This window comes from Taudactylus pleione, unplaced genomic scaffold, assembly GCF_031769625.1.
Source record: "Taudactylus pleione unplaced genomic scaffold, aTauple2 ptg000347l, whole genome shotgun sequence".
Classification (NCBI taxonomy): Eukaryota; Metazoa; Chordata; class Amphibia; order Anura; family Myobatrachidae; genus Taudactylus; species Taudactylus pleione.
Genome location: NW_028284748.1, coordinates 1,977,510 through 1,990,367, shown reverse-complemented (window position 1 = coordinate 1,990,367; position 12,858 = coordinate 1,977,510). Strand labels below are relative to the sequence as shown.

Sequence of the window (12,858 nt, the reverse complement as noted above, 5' to 3'; positions counted from 1 at the left end):
CACATCTCATACTGTGCTCCCGTTCCCATCCCACACACTGCGCTCCCGTTCCCCTATCCCCAACCCACACACTGCGCTCCTGTTCCCATCCCACACACTGCGCTCCCCTTCCCTTTTCCACATATACTGCACTCCCCTTCACCTATCCAAATCCCACACACTGCGCTGCCCTTCCCCTCCCCTATCCACATCCCACACACTGTGCTCCCCTTCCCCATCCACATCTCATACTGCGCTCTCATCCCACACACAGTGCTTCCCTTCCCCTATCCCCATCCTACACACTGCGCTCCCCTTCCCCTATCCCCATCCTACACACTGCGCTCCCCTTCCCCTATCCCCATCCCACACACTGCGTTCCCCTTCCCCTATCCACATCTCATACTGCGCTCCCCATCCCCTTTCCACATCTCATACTGCGCTCCCCATCCCCTATCCACATCTCATACAGCGCTCCTCATACCCTATCCACATCTCGTACTACGCTCCCCTTCCCCTATCCACATCCCACTCACTAAGCTCCCCTTCCCCATCCACATCTCATACTGCGCTCCCATCCCATACACTGCGCTCCCCTTCCCCTATCCACATCACACACACTGCGCTTCCCCTATCCATATCCCACACACTGTGCTCCCCTTCCCCTTTCCACATCCCACGCACTGCGCTCCCCTTCCCCTTTCCACATCCCAAACACTGCACTCCCCTTCCTCTATCCACATCCCAAACACTGCGCTCCCCTTCACCTATCCACATCCCACCCACTGCTCTCCCCTTCCCCTATCCATATCCCACAAACTGAGCTCCCTTACCCTATCCACATCTCATTCTGCGCTCCCCTCCCCTATCCACATCCCACTCACTAAGCTCCCCTTCCCCATCCACATCTCATACTGCGCTCCCATCCCATACACTGCGCTCCCCTTCCCCTATCCACATCACACACACTGCGCTTCCCCTATCCATATCCCACACACTGTGCTCCCCTTCCCCTTTCCACATCCCACGCACTGCGCTCCCCTTCCCCTTTCCACATCCCAAACACTGCACTCCCCTTCCTCTATCCACATCCCAAACACTGCGCTCCCCTTCACCTATCCACATCCCACCCACTGCTCTCCCCTTCCCCTATCTATATCCCACAAACTGAGCTCCCTTACCCTATCCACATCCCACACACTGCGCTCACCTTCCCCTATCCACATCTCATACTGCGCTCACCTTCCCCTATCCACATCTCATACTGCGCTCCCGTTCCCCTGTCCACATCTCATACTGCGCTCCCCTTCCCTCCATATCCCACACACTGCGCTCCCCTTCCCCTATCCACATCTCATACTGCGCTCCCCTTCCCCTATCCACTTCCCACACACTGCGCTGCCCTTCCACTATCCACATCCCACACACTGCGCTCCTGTCCCCTATCCACATCTCATACTGTGCTCCCATCCCACACATTGCGCTCCCCTTCCCCATCCACATCTCATGCTGAGCTCCCATCCCACACACTGCGCTCCCCTTCCCCATCCACATCTCATACTGCGCTCCCCTTCACCTATCCACATCCCACTCATTGCGCTGCCCTTCCCCTATCCACATCCCACACACTGTGCTCCCCTTCCCCATCCACATCTCATACTGCACTCCCATCCCACACACAGTGCTTCCCTTCCCCTATCCCCATCCTACACACTGCGCTCCCCTTCCCCTATCCACAGCCCACACACTGCGTTCCCCTTCCCCTATCCTCATCTCATACTACGCTCCCTTTCCCCTATCCACATCTCATACTGAGCTCCCCTTCAACTATCCACATCTCATACTGCGCTCCCCTTCCCCTATCCACATCTCATACTGCGCTCCCCTTCCCCTATCCACATCTCATACTGCGCTCCCCTTCCCCTATCCACATCTCGTACTACGCTCCCCTTCCCCTATCCACATCCCTCACACTGCGCTCCCCTTCACCTATCCACATCCCACACACTGCACCCCCCTTCACCTATCTTCCTCCCACACTCTGCGCTCCCCTTCCCCTAACCACATCTCATTCTGCGCTCCCCTCCCCTATCCACTTCTCACACTGCGCTCCCCTTCCCCTATCCACATACCACTCACTAAGCTCCCCTTCCCCATCCACATCTCATACTGCGCTCCCATCCCACACACTGCGCTCCCCTTCCCCTATCCACTTCACACACACTGCGCTTCCCCTATCCATATCCCACACACTGTGCTCCCCTTCCCCATCCACATCTCATACTGCTCTCCCATCCCACGCACTGCGCTCCTCTTCCCCTTTCCACATCCCAAACACTGCACTCCCCTTCCTCTATCCACATCCCAAACACTGCGCTCCCCTTCACCTATCCACATCCCACCCACTGCGCTCCCCTTCCCCTATCCATATCCCACACAGTGAGCTCCCTTACCCTATCCACATCCCACACACTGCGCTCACCTTCCCCTATCCACATCTCTCATACTGCGCTCCACCTCCACATCTCATACTGCGCTCCCCTTCCCCTATCCACATCTCATACTGCGCTCCCGTTCCCCTGTCCACGTCTCATACTGCGCTCCCCTTCCCTTATCCATATCCCACACACTGCGCTCCCCTTCCCCTATCCACATCTCATACTGCGCTCTACTTCCCCCTATCCACATCCCACACACTGCGCTCCTCTTCCCCTATCCACATCCCACAGACTGCGCTCCCCTTCCTCTATCCACATCCCACACACTGCACTCCCCTTCCCCTATCCACATCCCACACACTGCGCTCCCCTTCCCCTATCCACATCCCACACACTGCGCTCCCCTTCCCCCTATCCACATCTTATACTGCGCTCCCCTATCCACATCTTATACTGCTCAACCCTTCCCCTATCCACATCCCACACACTATGCTCCCCCTTGCCCTATCGACATCCCACACACTGCGCTCCCCTTCCCCTATCCACATCCCACACACTGCGCTCCCTTCCCCTATCCACATCTCATACTGCGCTCTCATCCCACACACTGCACTCCCCTTCCCCTATCCACATCTCATACTGCACTCCCATCCCACACATTGCGCTCCCCTTCCCTATCCACATCTCATGCTGCGCTCCCCTTCCCCTGTCCACATCCCCCACACTGCGCTACCCTTCCTTTATCCACATACCACACACTACGCTCCCCTTCCCCTATCCACATCCCACACACTGCGCTGCCCTTCCCCTATCCACATCCCACACACTGTGCTCCCCTTCCCCATCCACATCTCATACTGCGCTCCCATCCCACACACAGTGCTTCCCTTCCCTTATCCTCATCCTACACACTGCGCTCCCCTTCCGCTATCCACATCCCACACACTGCGTTCCCCTTCCCCTATCCACATCTCATACTGAGCTCCCCTTCACCTATCCACATCTCATACTGCGCTCCCCATCCCCTATCCACATCGCATACTACGCTCCCTTTCCCCTATCCACATCTCATACTACGCTCCCCTTCCCCTATCCACATCTCATACTGCGCTCCCCTTCCCCTATCCACATCTCATACTGCGCTCCCCTTCCCCTATCCACATCTCATACTGCGCTCCCCTTCCCCTATCCACATCTCATAATGCGCTCCCCTATCCACATCCCACACACTACGCTCCCCTTTCCCTATCCACATCCCACATACTGCACTCCCCTATCCACATCCCACACACTGCACTCTTCAACTATCCACATCCCACACACTGCGCTCCCCTTCCCCTATCCACATCCCTCACACTGCGCTCCCCTTCCCCTATCCACATCCCTCACACTGCGCTCCTCTTCCCCTATCCACATCCCTCACACTGCGCTCCTCTTCCCCTATCCACATCCCACACTCTGCGCTCCCCTTCCCCTATCCACATCCCACACCCTGCGCTCCCCTTCCCCTATCCACATCCTACACACTGCACTTCCCCTATCCATATCCCACACACTGTGCTCCCCTTCCCCTATCCACATCCCTCACACTGCGCTCCCCTTCCCCTATCCACATACCACACACTGCGCCCCCCTTCCCCTATCCACATACCACACACTGCGCTCCCCTTCCCCTATCCACATCCTACACACTGCGCTTCCCCTATCCATATCCCACACACTGCGTTCCCCTTCCCCTATCCACATCTCATACTGAGCTCCCCTTCAACTATCCACATTTCATACTGCGCTTCCCTTCCCCTATCCACATCTCATACTGCGCTCCCCTTCCCCTATCCACATCTCATACTGCGCTCCTCTTACCCTGTCCACATCTCGTACTACGCTCCCCTTCCCCTATCCACATCCCACACACTGCGCTCCTTCACCTATCCACATCCCACACACTGCACTCCTCTTCACCTATCTTCATCCCACACACTGCGCTCCCCTTCCCCTAACCACATCTCATTCTGCGCTCCCCTCCCCTATCCACATCTTATACTGCGCTCCCCTTCCCCTATCCACATCCCACTCACTAGGCTCCCCTTCCCCATCCACATCTCATACTGTGCTCCCATCCCACACACTGCGCTCCCCTTCTCCTACCCACATCACACACACTGTGCTTCCCCTATCCATATCCCACACACTGTGCTCCCCTTCCCCTTTCCACATCCCACGCACTGCGCTCCCCTTCCCCTTTCCACATCCCAAACACTGCACTCCCCTATCCATATCCCACACACTGAGCTCCCTTACCCTATCCACATCCCTCACACTGCGCTCCCCATCCACATCTCATACTGCGCTCCCCTTACCCTATCCACATCTCATACTACGCTCCCCTTCCCCTATCCACATCCCACACACTGCGCTCCCCTTCCCCTATCCACATCCCACACACTGCGCTCCCCTTCCCCTATCCACATCCCACACACTGCGCTCCCCTTCCCCTATCCACATCTCATAATGCTCTCCCCTTCCCCTATCCACATCTCATAATGCACTCCCCTTCCCCTATCCACATCTCATAATGCGCTCCCCTTCCCCTATCCACATCTCATACTGCTCTCCCCTATCCACATCCCACACACTGCTCTCCCCTTTCCCTATCCACATCCCACATACTGCACTCCCCTTCCCCTGTCCACATCCCACACACTGCGCTCCCCTTCCCCAATCCACATCCCACACACTGCGCTCCCCTTCCCCTCTCCACATCCCACATACTGCGCTCCCCTATCCACATCCCACACACTGCGCTCCCCTTCCCCTATCCACATCTCATACTGCGCTCCCATCCCACACACTGCGCTCCCCTTCCCCTATCCACATCCCACACACTGCACTCTTCTTCCACTATCCACATCCCACACACTGCTCTATTCTTCCCTTTTCCACATCCCACACATGGCTGCCCTTCCTCCTCCTAACACCACAGCATGAAATTACCTAATCTCACATCCTCCGGCAGCTGCGGCTCCCCTCACTGCAGTGCACTTAACTTTCATACTGAGTGTAGGGTAGAAAAAGCCAGCCTTTTTTGTGCCAGGTCATGTGATCCTGGCCCCGGCCCTCCGTGCCTGATTTATTGCAGTGCAGCAGCGCAAGTACAGGGGAGCCCTGTCATAATTAGTGCAGTGAGCACACTGTTCCTGTCACAGAGGATGGGAGGGAGCAGCTAGAGCTTGGTCGGGGGTAGAGGGGCTCGGCGGTACGCGCTAATACTGTGATGACAGATAAATCAATGGGGACTCCAGGGGACGACTGCTCCGAGCGATGGCTCTGTTAGAACCGTCCCTGCACACTATGCCCTCTATGGATTGCAAAATTTTGCACCTGAGATTTGTCTGTTCCTGTGCCTGCAATTAGTCTCATCAGGTAACATCAATAAATATATATATATATATATATATATATATATATATATATATATATATATATATAATGTATATGTGTGTGTGAGAAGTATTACACACACAATAAAAGTTTAAGTGGTGGGTGCGCAGACATAGAAAATTGCATAGTAATATCCAAAAATGGAAAGACCTGCACACCAGCTATAATGCCAAAAAGATAATTTATATAAAGTGCATGTCAATAACGCCCGTTTCGGTGCTCAGAAGCACCTTCATCATGGTGCACCTCATCAACTGAGGAGTATAGCCCACAACCAAGTTATTATAAAGCAGTAGGGCACACCCCCTGTCATCACACAAGCAATTAAAATACGCTCACCTGTGCCAAATAATGAATACGCTAAGCGGTCCATGCACACGCTGCTGGCATCCGGGAAACCAACCTCCGGAAATGCCACGTGTGCAGACTGGAGCGCACCGCTCACCAGGCGTCCGTTCCAAGGACCGGAAGTCAGGGTGACAAATGGTCGCGCTATGAACCGCACAGCTAATAACTGCATCCGGTATATGTAATCTGGAGTACACCGGAAGTTGGGATAGCCAATGGCTGCGCTGTGAACCGCACAGCTAACCCCAATGTCTAGTGCTGTCATAATTAAGCGTACTATAGTCACATGTCGCCCTGATATAAAGATGAGTCTAAAGAGATCCTGGTGTGTTCTGAAATTGCCTGTGTCATGCAAAAGCTATACCCAACACAAAACTATGTACATGCACAATGATAATAAATAACATATTCCAATAAACACAACATAAACATAAAATATGAAAACGACAAATAATACTGAAAAAGATCAATCAAATTGTGCAATACACATAACCCCCAAATTTTGAAACCGAGCAAACAGAAAAAAATACATCAAAGAAAACAGGAATAATTTAACTCCTCATTTAACCCTGCTGGTGTTAGACAGTTTAAGTCGTAAATCCAGCGTGCTTCTTTCTGAAGGAGAAGCTTCTCGCGATTCCCACCTCCTTTTAAAGGGGCGACATGGTCAAAAGGAGTCAAAAGTCCAACAAATTGTGGCCTTTTGCAATAAAATGTTTTGCTACCGGGGGGGTATTGACATCCATAATGGTAGAGGCCTTTTTTATTGAAGGTCTGTGGAGAGCGATTCGCTCTTTGAGCATTCGAATGGTCTTTCCCACATAAATTTGTTTATACGGACAAAGAATAGCATAAATGACAAATTTGCTCTCGCATGTTAGGCGACAAAAAGATCCTGGTCTAAGGGTCAACCAATTTTTCGGTACTTTATCGCCCAATTCCGTGGACGTGACGTCATCTTTGATGTTACTGCTGCGTATCTATTCCCATCACTATTCCCATCACTCTGGTACAAGTTGATCTTTGTCTCATCTGTCCATAGGATGTTGTTCCAGAACTGTAATGTCTTTTTTAGATGTTGTTTGGCAAACTCTAATCTGGTCTTCCTGTTTTTGAGGCTCACCAATGGTTTTCATCTTGTGGTGAACCCTCTATATTCACCCTTGTGAAGTCTTCTCTTGATTGTTGACTTTGACACATATACACCTACCTCCTGAAGAGTGTTCTTGAGTTGGCCAACTGTTGTGAAGGGGTTTTTCTTCACCAGGGAAACAATTCTTCTGTCATCCACCACAGCTGTTTTCCGTGGTCTTCCGGGTCTTTTGGTGTTGCTGAGCTCTCCGATGCGTTCTTTCTTTTTAAGAATGTTCCAAACAGTTGATTTGGCCACACCTAATGTTTTTGCTATCTCTCTGATGGGTTTGTTTTGATTTTTCAGCCTAATGATGGCTTGCTTCACTGATAGTGACAGCTCTTTGGATCTCATATTGAGAGTCGACAGCAACTGATTCCAAATGCAAATGTCACACCTAGAATCAACTCCAGACCTTTTACCTGCTTAATTGATAATGAAATAATGAGGGACTAGCTCACACCTGTCCATGAAATAGCTTTTGAGTTGATAGTCCCATTACTTTTGGCCCCTTAAAAAGTGGGAGGCACATATAGAACCCGTTGTAATTCCTACACCGTTCACCTGATTTGGATGTAATTACCCTCAAATTAAATCTGAAAGTCTGCAGTTAAAGAAAATCTTGTTTGTTTCATTTCAAAGCCATTGTAGTGGTGAATAGAGACCAAAATTTGAAAATTCTGTCAATGTCCCAATATTTATGCACCTGACTGTATATATTTATTAGGGTGTGCAGTCCTGGAATCTTTCCCATATACTCCACTATGTTTATGGCACCCTTGTACAGCTGGGAAGTGACCTGAATCACCAGTCACCCCGCCCGCTACTCATTTATACTTTACAGGCGCATGCAAAGTCATCACGGAGCCGCATGTCACTGTAGTGCGGGGCAGCTACATGGTCCTGGTAAGGCGACCAATGATGAGGTCTGCCCTGACTCCATCTCCACTTTTTATCTGCAGCCAGCCAGGTCGTCAGGGAGCCAGGGATTGGCCGCAACAGAGCGCGTCCCCAGGGACACACCCATTTTGAAAAAGTGAGTCCCTGGTACTCAAAACCGGGTAAAATACGTGCTATTGTGAACACTGGGGAGTTAAATAGAGCCAGGAAATTGGTCCCAGGCTATTAAATTCAGTGCGCTGTTCAGTCTGACTGTTACAATGTAAGTTGGAGAATGCCGGTTCTTACGACTTAACATGGGTGTTTAGTCGTGAGAACCGACCTTCTCTGACTACAGTGCTGGCCGCGCTAAGCTGGAAAACAGCATTGCGAACGGCACTTTAGAGGGATTTCTTCTCTCACCCTCAGGAGGGTGCGACAAGAAATTGTTTAGTTGCCCTAGCAGCGCATGGAATTGAATAGCTGCGGGAGCTCCCTCCCTAGGGCCTTGTATAAATGTTCTGGAGTTAAATTGACCAACCCATGGGCATTTCTAATGCATTTTCTGATAATTATGCCCACCTTTATCATTTGAAAGATGACACTAATACACTACTGCCCTCTTCGGAGACTATCTCTGCAGATTTATCCCTGCCCACTCTTAACGAACAGTCCTTGAAGCATGAAAATCTTGAAGCGTGATAAAGCCCCATGCCCTGATGGCTTCTCTAATAACTTTTATACAACCTTTCAGGCTGATCTTATTCCGGCATTAGTGCAGGTGTTTGAAGTGGTGATTTACTTAGGCACCTTTCCTCCCGAAATGCTAGAGGCTCGACTTCTCACTATCTTAAAATCAGATAAAGACCCGGCATATGCCCAAAATTATAGACCCATAGCACTATTGAACACAGATATTAAATTGTATGCTAAAATGGCAGCCAATAGGACAGATCTTTCATGTTTTTTGGGAGTGCCCCGTCATACCTCCCCTTTAGTCTGAGGTAGAAGTTTTAATTTTACAGGTTACTGGCCTACAATTGTCTCTCTCCCCTACCACTGCACTGCTAAATATTTTCCCTGATGAAGTTCCAGTTCCATGCTCTTATTGCTACTAAATCAGCTTGTTCAATTCTGGAAACAAGACAAAGCTCCCCCTCTCGCATTGATTAAGTCCAAAATTAAATAAAGATTCCGCATGGAGGCTTTGAATTGTCCTTATTCTTCCTCAGCTAACTCACCGATCATGAAGTGGTATAGCTGGTATGAGTTCTTCACGGAGGGTCCATGACTTCCAGTAGACGAGCAATAATACTTTTTACTTTATCTTTTCTATTTTGATTCTCCTAGTGAGTTTTTTTTTTCTACTTGCGCTATAAATTACCCACTGATTTTAACCTATTGTACAGTTTTATTTTCATGTGTAACACATGCCTGTATGCCACTACGTTTTTTCCCTTTCTTTTTTCTGTTTCCCCCTACTGTTCGAAAAACATCTAAATAAAACCATTGTTTTAAAAAAATAAATAAATTTGAGCCAGAGTCCCTTAAGTATTGTTAGATTTCAAACATAGACCCAATTCACTTGGTATTATGTATCTCCTTTGAAATGGAGAAATATACGCCCTATGTAAAAGTCTAATATGAACTTCTGGTAATTTTGCAGAGCAAAGAGTTGTAACGGTAGAGGGTAAGGAGTCCAAAATAACTGCAGAGTCACTAAGTTCAGGGAAGTCACAGGACCACGCCAACCACACCAAATCCCCAACAGGTTATTATAGAGTAACCCAAGTCTGAATTTAACAGTACCAGGTAACATTAATATAGAGTCCAGAACAGTAGGCCCTTCCACAGAAGAACTGAGCCTTGAGGCAGAACTCTTTGCACAAAGTTATGCAATTGTAAATGTATGGAAAATTGTGAGATAAGTTATGTGCTCTAAAGTGTTGAAAACTGCTAAGGAATCGCCCAGGATCAAAAACATGTTTGATTGCAGCTATGCCCTTTTCTTTCCAAGTAATAGGTAGCATCAGCCAGAGAAGGTGGGATTGCCCCATAATGGAATATGTTTAAGAATGGCGTGGGAGATACAATATTTGCTTGTCATATACTGTATGTCTAAGCCTCATTGGTACTAAGTAGAAAAATGTTTTTTAAATGGACCGGGGGATCAATGCCTTAGGTGTATACAGCAAGGCAGTAGGCGAGTAAGGAAAGATTAATGCTTCCACCAAATGTTTATTAGTAAAATGCTCCAAATGATCTCCTGGCCTCTTCCTGTAAACTGCGGTGGCCTGCTGCGGAAAACTAAGGGTCACCGTAGCCGGCCGATGGTACGCAGATCTGCCATGTCACAGGCTGTGTTTGAAAAACTGCAGTTAGGAGCTGATAGGTTGGTACCTTACCACCGTTCACTTTATCTGCTAACAAAGCTTAGTAAATGGACCCCTTTAGTCCCTTGTATCACTAGTTCTCAATGCAAAAGCTGCAGCCAGACTGAGAAGATCGCAGAGAGAGACACTACAGATAATGGAGCGTACACACGGTCAGATTTGTCAGACTTGTCAGATTTGTCAGATGAACGATTGAACGATTAAACGATTTGAACGATTTGAACGATTTTACCAAAGTTTTGAACGATTTGAACGATTGAACGATTTTTGACTGCATTAAAATGAATGGAATCGTCCAAGTCTGACTGCAAACACATCAGATGTCAGAAATCGTTATCTGACCATCGGGAACGCGCATCGTTGATCGTCCATCGTTCAGGCATGTCAGATATGAACGATTTTCCTTCAGATATGAACGACTGAACGATTTTTAAATCGTTATCGTTCATATCTGAAGGAAAAATCTGACCGTGTGTATGCACCATAAGTCTGAACTTGCCAGTTGTATGGTTAGGGCAAGAAGGGTTCACCTGCCATACTTAATATTTATTTATTTATTTTTTACTCCTGTTCCCAAAGACTTCCTAAAATGAAATTTATACCAGAGAGTATTTAACTGTATAACATTCTTTATGTACAAAAAATTATTATATCATACTTTTTTATATATTCAAGGGCAAAGGTCACATCATGTGACCTTGAAATGTAGAAGTCTCATTTAAATATACAACTATTTTTTATGAAAACTATGGTCCCTTCGCTTCAAAATAAGATCTTTTTAGTTGACCTTGCAAGCATAAATTTAAAATTTTTTGTTTTGTTTGCAACCCTGTAGCATGAATACCGTGTATATCTGAGGGCTAAACTTTTACATATGATAGTTACTTTGTCATCTATCATCCTACCAAATTTCATGAAAATCTGAGACTGTCGGGTTGGAAGCTGTGATGATTTAGCATGGAATTAACCCTAAAGTGGTTAACAGAGAGAAGCTGAGATATCTGGTTTGAAAAAATGAGTGTGGAGAAAATATAATAGTATTTTGGGGGAGCAACATCGCTGCAGATAGTGATTGAATAAAGTGGCGTAGTACATATCAAAACATTTATTGGGTATGCGATAGTTGTAACTAAGATCATGAAGGAGTGGACATGACCACCCAGGTCAAATGTCATCAATTGTCATGATGCCTTTGTCACTCATTAGTGTCTAATGTAGAGACGTACGTAAACTCACATCTCCGATGTGCAGTGCAGCTTCTGCGCAGATCTAAAAACGTGCAGATCTGGGGCTGCGATGTCGCTTGTAGTGCTACAAATGCTGCTGCATGAATGACATGCTGCTGACATTTGAGGGCGACAAGATTCTAGAAAAATAGTGTATTGGCCCCGTTTTCTGGCTGTGCTGAAGCAAGTGGCCTGCGTCCTTGGAGCAGCTTCACTGGCCGTGGCAGCTTGATTTTCCCAGTTATGCTGAGTAACCTCAGGGTTACTGAGATGTCTGATGGTTACTCAGTTGATACGAGGGCTGCGTCTTCGGACGCAGAATCGGATCAGAGAAGCAGGCGTCTTTTTACTTAAGACACCTTCTACGGCTTTTGGATATTTTAGTAGGGCTGCTACTGTGTCCATCTCTGAATCAAGCCCATAGAGAGAAAACAGCCAATTTATTTTCAATTTGTGGTTGATAGATATCTATGCAAATAGGTGCCTCTAAACAAGGGGTTTGTAAAAAAAAAAATAAAAAAAAATAAATGTGGTGGGAGAGAAGAGAGCACTAGGAGACTCTGGGGCATATTCAATTAGGTGCGAGAATAGCAAAAGTCCTGCGCCAGGCTGGGTTTTTCCTGCAGGTGAAGGATTTTTGCTATTCAATTAGTTGCAGGGTTTTTCAGTTTTTGAGCGCTGGGGAGGCATCTCCAGAGCACGTCTGATATTTATTTCCTAAAATCGTTAATCTTAGAAAGATTGCTCTGGGATACCGTCGGCAGCCCCCCTGAGGACTAATTAAGTTTCCAATTAGCTTAATTAATCCTTAATTACTCACCTTCCAAAGCGATGTCGTCTTCCTCCAGCGTCAGGAGCCGGGTCTTCTGCAGCAAGGTGAGTGTGTGAGTGACCCCGATGTGAGTGACATCTCCCAGCAGCCCCCCTCCCCAGTGACAAGATGGAGTGGTGGCAACCTGTAGCCGCAGAGACCTCCGAACATGTAAGTATAATTTTTATTTTCTTCACTTTTTTTTTTGTTT

At 48.2% G+C, this 12,858-nt stretch overlaps 1 protein-coding gene across 1 annotated transcript in view; it reads left to right on the top strand.

Annotated features, from left to right (window-relative positions):
• Positions 1 to 12,858, top strand: part of YJU2 (YJU2 splicing factor homolog) — a 313,756-nt gene that overhangs the window by 155,402 nt on the left and 145,496 nt on the right. The window lies entirely within an intron of this gene.